We start from the raw sequence: 10,297 nt of genomic DNA on the forward strand, positions 1-10,297 counted from the left end.
AGTCACTTAACCCTCCACTAGCTTCAGTTTCCTTATCTGTAAAATGGGGATAACAATAGCACCGACCCCTTAGGGTTGTTGTGAGGATCAAATGAGATAATATTTTTAAAACACTGGGCACATTGTAGGCACTTTATAAATGTTAACTAACAGAGCGCTGGACCTGAAGTCAGGAAGACCTGAGTTCAGAGCAGAACTGACACTTACTAGCTGTGTGAGCCTCAAAAGTCACTTAAGTTCTGTCTGCCTCGGTTTCCTCAAATGTAAAAACACATCTGCCTCCCAGGGTTGTGAGGACCGAACAAGACGGTATTTGTAAAGTGCTTGGTAAACCTACGGGCACTTTTGTGTTGTTCAGTTGCCTCCAACTCTTCATGACCCCGCTTGAGGTTTTCTTGGCAGAGATCCTGGAGTGGTTGGCCATTTCCTTCTCTAGATCATTTTATGGGTGGGGAAATTGAGGCAAATGGGGTTAAGTGACTTGCCCAGGGTCTCACAGCTAATAAGTGACTGAGGACAGATTTGGACTCAGGAAGATGAGTCTTCCTGCCTCCAGGCCCAGCACTCTACCTGTACCACCTAGCAGCCCTAAGGCTATTAAGGCTATTACAAATGCAGTTATTAGGATTACTTTACTACTGTAAAAAGGCCAGTTGAGATTAAGTGACCTAAATCAATAAAGCCCATGCCCCAAAGGAATCTCCGCTCTAACATACCTACCTCACAAGTGGCCTGCTCGTCTGTGCTTGAAGCTTTCCAGCGAGGGCGAACTCGCCGACTCTTATGGTGGCCTCTTCCATTGACAGGCAGCTCTGATTGGCAGGAAGGATTTTTTTGACATCGAGCTTCAATCAGCGTCTTTGCCATTTGCACCCATTGCTTCTAGTTCTGTCTCGTGGAGCCCAACAGAACAAGGGGCCCCTCTTCCACAGGACAGCCCTTCAGAAACCTGAAGACAAGAAACATTTGTTAAATGCCTACTGTGTGCCAGGCACTGTGATAAGTGCTGGGGATACAGAGAAAGGCAAAAGAAAACCCCCAGCCCTGCCTTTCAGGAGCTCACAATCTAATGGGAGGACTAACGTGCAAATACCTGTTTTGTACAAACGAGGCATAGACAGACTGAATGGAAGGTGATCTACAGAGGGAAGGCGCTAGCATTAGCTTCCTGCTGCCTCTGAATCAATCAGGAAACATTTACCAGGTGCCTACTAGGAAAGAATTAAACCTTTTTTAATGTGAGAATACAAAACTATATAGAACACTTCATGAATTCACATGTCATCCTTGGGGAGGAAAGAAAAACTACACTAAGGATAAAAATCTAGAATGATAACTAGCTTTAATCTACCCTAGTCCTAATATTTCACTCAATCCCATCATTTAAAAGATGCAAGGCCATCCAATCACGTTGGCACGCCCTGTGCCAATACTGGCTTCCCTATATCAGGATTCTAAAGCTCGCATACCTTCTAAACAGTCCAGTAGTGCCTAAACTTGGAGCCAACCAGCAAAATCTGGTTTTTTGGTTTTTTGGTTTTTTTGCTAGGCAATGGGGTTAAGTGACTTGCCCAGGGTCACACAGCTAGTAAGTGTTATTGTGTCTGAGTCCAGATTTGAACTCAGGTCCTCCTGAATCCAGGCCCGGTGCTCTATCCACTGCGCCACCTCGCTGCCCCCAACCAGCAAAATCTGGAAAGGATTGGGATAACCCAATCCTGTGGGATAGCCCATGTACCCATCTGAGCCGGCCAGCCAAATGTCTCCCTACCTCCTTGAGTCTTCTCCCCAGGTTGACGTCCTCAATTCTTTTAGTCTGAAGGCTCTTCTCCATATGCGCCCAGAACACTGTAAAGCCTCCTAAATGTGATTCACAATCACTCAGAAGAGTTCAGCCTGACAATCCACACAAGAAAAACTAAGTGGATGAAGAATGCTTATCATTCTATGATCTGAAACCAGAGTCTATCAGCCCCTGCATGGATTCTCCTTTCAACCAGCTGCGATATTCATCTTGGCCGCAAGAGGGTGCTCAAATCCTGCAAAATACACTTTGGCCCATTAACGACTTAAAAATCAATTAACCCCATGCTTTTCAAGGTCCCAGTGTAGGAATGAAATATTAAAATATAGACTATAATTGCATTTTGACCCCCCCCATCCCTTTAAATGTTGGCCTCTCTCAATATCTCCCCTCACTACCCATGGAGTCACACATTCAGGCTGTAATAACCATCATCTTATTTACAGGACCCTCTCCCACTGGCCTGAGATACTCGTCTAACATGGGTTGGTTGTGTGGGTTCAGTACTGGGGCTGTGACTTTACTACCCTTGCAACCTTAAGCAAGTCACTTAACACCTCTGGGTCCCTCCCAGCTTTAAATCTGTGCTTCTGGGATTTCTGTTTCTGTCCCATCATGCCTGCTTCCCCCCCTCGTCTCAGTGGACAGGGGAAGGTCCCAAGCACATCTGCCCAATGGCTCATGGAGGAATAAAGGAAGGTCTGTCTCTCAGGAACAAAAAAAGGCAGGAAGCATCTGGCCCTGGATCACCAGTCCAGTGGCAAACAGACTCCTGTGAAGCTGGCAGCCCTCTCAGACTCTGGGTGGAGACAGTCTTCTCGCTGAAGCCCAGATTGGTCCCTGGGCTGCTCCTGCCTCCCCGGGCTGGGATGACCACCCCTCCGGCCAGCTGCCTGTGTCTTTGGGCCCACCCCCTGCCTGCTCAACCCTGACTCCGGAAGGGAGATCATAAACATAGCTTGTGTCTCTTTTTTCCTCCTCTCTGTTTAAGAAATACTAATAAAACCCTAGGAACTCTCATTAGCAGTAGAGGGTCACAGAATCTGCTCCATTTAGCTGCCTCCAAATCGTTCCGGGCCCACAGAAAGATTCAAAGAGGTTTGAAAACAAAGTGAGGACTGTGGGAGAGTGGACTCTGTCAGGAGAAGCCACCCCTTTGAGCCATCATATAAAAAGAAGGAGCTGAAAGATCTGCTTCTTTTGACCTCTTCCCTCTTTGGAGAAATACAGAAAGGTAGCAGAGCTGAGAGCCCACTCGGGTTACTGGGACACATTCCTGTGTGCCTTTGAGTGTAAGCATACACTACCTGCATTTGCTCACCCAAGGCCCAGGAGAAGAGCGCCTGGCCACCTTTTCCATTTTTCCCCTTTCTGACCACGGACGTTCCCAGTCCAAGAGAAGCCGACGACAGCCAAGGCAGTGGTGAGGTAGAAAAACAGAGACGATGTGTGTTCCCTTGGCTGGAGGGGAGAATTTATTTCTTTCATTGCACATGGACAGTATCATTCTCAATCCCCTGCCTCCTAGTTAGAGGAGGAAGTCTATCCAGAGCAGTATGATCCCTAGCCAGAAAAGGGAGCTTTCTTGGGGAATACTTTTATAGATCTAGAGAAAGAAGGAGATAGCGTTCCTGAGCAGCTTGTCTCTTGGAGAAGGAAAAGGATCACCCAGCGACACCTGCAGCTAGGGGATTGGAGAGGGACTAAAGCCACGACAGGGTGGGGCAGAAAACCTGTACTTTGCTCCCAGCTATTACAATCAGGAGTTTCAGGGGCAGCTAGGTGGTGCAGTGGATAGAGCACCGGCCTTGAAGTCAATCCGGTCTCAGACCAAACACTTGACACTTACTAGCTGTGTGACCCTGGGCAAGTCACTTAACCCCAATTGCCTAAAAATTTAAAAAAAAAAAAAGACAAACACGTTCATCAGGAGTTTCAGTGGCACAGGTCTGATGGCAAAGGGTTACCTGTATAGCCGCCCCAGAGTATGCTTCCTATGTGGGGGAATCCAAACCACAAGGTAACTCGATGGACCTGGAGGATACAGTGTTGGACAGACACTATGGGAGAGAATTTCACCTGGAATGTCGTATCTGCTGATAACTGCAAGGTCAGGTTATTTTTTTTATTAGATTCCAAGCCATAGACAGTCAAGCAGAAAGACTTTGAGACCCTGGTGGAAAAGTAGGACGCATAGGGAAGAGAATTGTGCCCCCTACTCCACCCTCAGCTCTCTTTTTCAGCTGCTTTATGTGTTCTCTTACCCAACTAGAGTATAAGTTCCTTGAGGGCAGGAGCTCTCTTTCTTTTGTATTCCCAAGCACTAAGCAGTGCCTAACCTACAGTATGTGCTTAATAAACACTTTTTGCCTTGCTTTGCCTGGTGGAAACCACTTTACCTTTGCACCCATTCTCCTCAAGTACCAAGACAGTAGCCAGAAGGAAGAGTATACCCCAATTCAGAGGGGTATGTTTTTACTTCTGTTCTTGTTATATCTTCTCAATAATTTTCCTTTGAAAAAGCTAATTGCTATCCCAAAGAGATCATAAAAATGGGAAAGGACCCACAGGTACAAAAACATTTATAGCAGCTCTTTTTGTGGTGGCAAAGAATTGGACATTGAGAGGATGCCTATCCACTGGGGAATGGCTGAGCAAGTTGTGGTATATGAATGTAATGGAATACTACTGTGCTGTAAGAAATGATGAGCAGGCTGACTTCAGAAAAACCTGAAAAGACTTGTATGGTCTGATGCTGAGTGAAGTGAGCAGAACCAGGAGAACGTTGTACACGGTAACAGCCACATTGTTCAAAGAGTAACTTTGATAAACTTAGCCCTTCTCAGCAATGCAAAGATCTAAGACATCTCCAAAAGTCTCATGATGGAAAATGCTCTCCACATCCAGAGAAACAACTGTGGAGTGTGAATGCAGACTGAAGCATACTAGTTGCTCTCTCTCTGTTTCTTCTTTCTCATGGTTCCTCCCATTGGTTCTAATTCTTTTTTTACAACATAACTAATTGTGAAAATATACTTAAGATGAATGTGTAAGTAGAGCCTATATCAAATTGCATGCCGTCTTGGGGAGGGAGGGAGAGAAAATTTAAAACAAAATCTTATAGAAATGAATGTTGCAAACTAAAAATAAATAAAAAGAAAAAGCTAATTGATGCTAGTTAAAATGATATTGAGTTTCTAATCACTCAGACCATCAGTGATTTTGAAGAGATAACTGTAGAGTGATAATCGGGGAGAGCACATTGGAATGGGGCCTTGAGCCAGCAGCATTAGGAAAGACCTTCCTGCCCTTCAGGGCTACCCCTAGAATCCTACGGGGGTAAAGGTATCTAGTTGCCTTCTTGGGGACTGACTGGTCAGGATGAATGGGAGTCAGGATAAAGATCCCAGCCAGGATCAGCCCGCAGGCCTGCTAGACAGGAATGGAAAGTGAATTGGGAAGGGCTGAATACCAGGCTTTGCATTTTAGCCTTGAGGCAATAGAGAGCCAGTAAAAGACTTTTGAGTCACATTCTCACTTTTGTTCCAAATTGCATTAAAGGATCCCACAGAGGGGTTAGTGCCTTGCCCAGGATCACATAGGTAGTGTTTGAGGCGGGATTTTAACCCAGTGCCCATGTCAACCTTGTCCACTCATCCCAAAACAAAAAATGAGGGAGTGTTGGAGACTTCCCAGTCACTGCTCTGGAGTACAGAAACCACCCCCTAAAAGGCTCCTGCCATTAGCCACAAGGTGATGTGTGAGGGGTGGGCAGACAGTAGGTGGGTGGAATTCCCCAGTGATATCTGCACAGCTGATGCTGTAGGTGCTGGGCCCAGAAGTGGTCAGGTTACCACTGCCCTGAGGGCCAGGCTCACATAAAGGGGGAGGAGAATTGAGCGGAGGGGGATAAAGGTGGGAGTGGCTAGTGGCAATCCAAAGGAAGAGTGGGATGTGATCCATCTTCTAAGCCTCTGATTGGTTGACCACAATCTCTTTGGGGTCAAGCCATGGCTCTCCCAGTGACCCTGGCCCCACATTGAAAACCATTGCCTTAAGAGTCCCTACAGCCCTCTTAGGCTCAACTCACCAGGCCTTATTCAGGGCAGCTGCTCGGGAGAATGGCTCCAGTGCCTCAAGTACTCTGGAGAGAACGGTGCCAGAAGGTTCCTGGCACCAAAGCTTGAACTCCAGAGGAATGGGCACTTGGCCTCTCCCAACCTGGACCTTCCAAGCCAAAGTGACATTTTCATTCTACCTGGTGCTGAGACCCCAGAAGCGCTTTCTGTGATGGACCTTGGGCACCTCTCATGGGAAGGACACTTCTTCCCCAACCCAGGCCTGGACCTCTACTGATCAGAGTGCTAGAGGAGAAATGCAGGGTGAAGGTCACTTGAGGAAGCCAGCAGGGCACCACCCACCACTTACTTCACTCAAGGAGGGGAAAAGCACATCCTGGGCCAGGATTTTGTGAAAAAGCCAGTGGAGCCTGGAGACGCTGGCCTCTCTTCGCCAAGAAAGGCTGTAACTTAGCTGTAGGAGTCACCATTGTCCCAGCGCTAGTGGGCTTCTCCCAGGTGGGTCCGCCACTAGAGATTAGCAACTTGTCATCGGGAGAGTTGCCTGGGACACTGAGAAGTTAAGGAATTTGTGCAGAGTTATGCAGCCAGCATGTGCAAGGAGGGAGAATTTGAACCCATGTCTTTCTGACTAGGCCAGATTCTATCTACTATATTTACTACTAGCCACCTTGAAGACATTATGGCAAATAAGCACAGGGGTTAGAGTCCTAGACTTGGATTTCAAATTCAGCCTCAGAATCTACTTAGACTAGCTGTGTGATAAAGTAGGCAAACCTCTTAACCTCAGTTTCCTCATCTGTAAAATGAGGATAATTAGTACCTACCTTACAACATCGAATGAGCTAATAAACAGAAAGTACTTTGCAAGCCATAAAGAGCTACATAAATATTCACTATGATTATTGTTTGTTATCATTATTATGTCAGAAGAAAGGAAATCATACTAACTGTAAGAGTCAGGAAGACAAGAATTCAAATCTCTAAACCAAGGGTAGGGAACCTGTGGCCTCGAGGCCACTAAACCTCTTACTTAGTGAGTCCCCCAGACAGCTCTAAGATTATGTGTTGCAGAGAATGGGGTTGGTCATCTGGATCGTTTAAGGGAGTTCTTCACCACAAGTTCCCAAAATAATGAAATCCTGGGTCCAATTTTTAAAAAAGACCATCATCATGTACACAAATATTTATAGCAGCTCTTTTTGTGGTGGCCAGGAATTGGAAATTGAGAGGATGCCCATCAACTGGGGGATGGATGAACAAGTTGTGGTATATGAATGTAATGGAATAATATTGTGCCATAAGAAATGATGAGCAGGATGATTTCAGAAAAACATGGAAAGACTTATATGAAGTGATACAAAGTGAAATGAGCAGAACCAGGGGAACATTGTACACAGTAACAGTAACATTGTACCATGATCAACTGTGAATGACTTAGCTATTCTCAGCAACACAATGATCTAAGATTCTTTTTTTTTCCCAGCCAAAGACGAGGTTTATTAGAACATCCGTCATATTGGACAGACTCTTAAGGAGTCTGAATATTAGTGAACTATTGGCTAGATTGTAAGAATCTGAGCAGTGGCTAGATTTTAAGAATCTAAGCCAATCCAAGCCTCTTGATGGAAAAAATCTATCCATCTCCAGAGAAAGAACTGATGGAGTCTGAATGCAGATTGAAGTATACTATTTTCACCTTTTTTTTAATAGTTTTTTCCCCTTTTGTTGTGTTTCTTCTTTCACAACATGACTAATGTGGAAATATGTTTAACATGATTGTGCAAGTATAACCTATGTCAGATTGCTTGCCATCTTGGAGAGGAGGGAGGGAGAGAATTTGGAACTCAAAATCTTATTAAAAAATGAATGTTGAAAATTGTCTTTACATGTAATTGGAAAAAATAAAATACTCTTCACATTTAAAAGAAAAAAAGAACACTAGATTTGAAGTTAGTTTAAAAATCCCAGATTGGCTATTTACTACCTGTGTGACCTTGGGACTGTGGGACCTCAATAGGCTTAAGACAAATATCTTTAAAATGACCAAAGGTCACTTCCAGCTCCCAATTTATGATACTGTGACTTCTGCTGCATTTGGATGTTTTCATTGACTTGGAAATTTTCCTTTTAGTTCATGTGCTAGGCAACCCTCATTTAATATCCCTGTCAAGTAAATTTATATATTTAGTGGGAAAAAACCCATCATCATTATTCATTAAGGCTATAGCCATCTTTGTAGATAATTTAACCCAAAATATAACACCCCGGAATCATCCAAATAACTTTTTATCCATTTCTTACTTATCTATCTACATATTGTTTTTTTTCCAGATAGAATGTAAGCTGTTCGAGGGCAGGGACTTTTTGGATTTTTTCCTTCTACGTATGCCTAGAAAGTTCCACAGGGTCTGGGGATAACATCTGTTTGATAAATTATTGTGAATGAAGAAATGAGTGAATGGATAAGTGAGTGGAATGAATAAGTGAATGAAAAAAGAAAGAATGAATGAAGATGAATTAGTGAATGTGTAAATAAATGAGTAAAAGAATGATATACTTGATGATTTAACAAGTGATTGATGGGTAAATGACTAAATGGGAGGAATGTGAGTGAATTATCCAGCAAAGGAATGAATCAATCAGTGAATAAACAAATGAATAGTGCAGGGAACAGAATGGATCTTTGAGTCATTTCTTGTGGTAGTTTGACTCTTCCTGACCCCATTTGGGGTTTTCTTGGCAGAGATGCTAGAGTCGTTTGCCATTTCCTTCTCCAGATCATTTTACAGATGAGGAAACTGAGGCAAACAGGGTGAAGTGACTTGCCCAGGGCCACACAGCTAGTAAGCATCTGAGGACAAATTTGAACTCAGGAAGATGTCTTCCTCACTTCAGGCCCAGGACTCTACCCACTGTGCCACATAGCCACCCTTTGAGCCATAGGACCTAAGTTTGAGCCCTAACTCTGATTGAGTCCTCGCCCTGACATTTACCAGCTGTGTGACCTTAGGTTGGTCCCTTCACCACTCATCAAGGTGGCACAATGGATAGAGCGCTGGGCCTGGAGTCAGGAAAACTCGAGTTCAAATCCTTCATTTCTCACCAGGCTGCAGCCTCTGGGTACCATCATGCCTCTCATCCCCCTTTTGATGCACCATCTTCCCCCTTTAATTGTGAGCCCCTTGAGGGCAGGGACTGTCTTTTGCCTTTCTTTGTATCCCCGGGGCTTAGCACACCTCCTGGCATATAGTAGGCACTTAATGAATGTTTATTGACTGACTGAAATCCTACCTCAAATCCTACCTAGCTGTGTGACCCTGGGCAAGTCACTTAACCCCTGTCTCAGTTTCCTCAACTGTAAAATGGGAATAGTAAGAGCACCTTCCTCCCAGGGTTGTGGTGAGGATCAAATGAGATCCTATCTGTAAAGTGCTCAGCACACCACACATAGTAGGTGCTTAACAAATGTGTTTCCTTCCTAATAGAAATAAATGTTTCTGTCCCCTATTTCCTCTACTTAGCTGCTAAACCTTACAGGACTGTTGGTTAAACTTCCACAGAAAGGGGAGATGATAATAACTGTATAAAATGCATGCAGGGAATGAGAGCTGCGGGCTGTGGCCCACGCTGAGCCTTAGAGTGGAGTGGGCCACAGAATCTCTAAGGCCCCTCCTGGTGTCGGGTCTCTCCAGCGTCCTGGCGGGGAGGAGGTGCCTGAGCTGGCACGTTTGAACGCCAGGGGGCTCCCACCTCCAGGGAAGGATGGGGAGGGGATGCTGGGCTGGGCTGGGCTGGGCGGGGAAGGGAGCCAGGAAGGAGGGAGCTGGGGAGGGCAGAGCTGGGGGCCTGAGGCTGCCTGGGGCCTCGGAGCCCGCAGGCTCTTAATGTAGTTTGAAATCTACAGTTGGTGCTGGTGTTCCCAGAGTCCTTCATCCTGGGTCTCCGCTATAGTTCTACCCTGTGCCAGAAGCCTTCCCCATCCTCCTCAATCCACGTGCCTTTCCTCCGAGAGCAACCCCTGTTTGTCCTGGCCATGGTTTATCTGCACATTGTCTCCCCCAACAGACTTCGCTCTTTTACCTCTCTTTGTGTCCCCAGCACTTAGCACAGTGCCTGGCACACAGTAGGCACTCAATTAATGCTTGTTGACTTGACATTGTGAGTCATGATGTCTGAGGGTGTCCTTGTTTTTGTTTCTGGGTTGTGGGGGTCCCGACATGTGCCCTGTGCTCCGGGGGGAACACTGTGTGCCTTGGGTTGAGGGATAGCTCCTGTCTTGGGGGCTCCTCTGAGCCTGGGCAGTCTGTCCATGTTTGGTGTGTCCGTGGCTCTCCGCCACCTCTGTCTCTGTTTCATCTACCTGGGAGGCAGACACGTCCTTGCTGTCTCACTGAATGTCTCCCGCAGCCCC

Source organism: Phascolarctos cinereus, unplaced genomic scaffold (assembly GCF_003287225.1).
Source record: "Phascolarctos cinereus isolate Bilbo 61053 unplaced genomic scaffold, phaCin_HiC Scaffold_726;HRSCAF=1367, whole genome shotgun sequence".
NCBI classification, from domain to species: Eukaryota; Metazoa; Chordata; class Mammalia; order Diprotodontia; family Phascolarctidae; genus Phascolarctos; species Phascolarctos cinereus.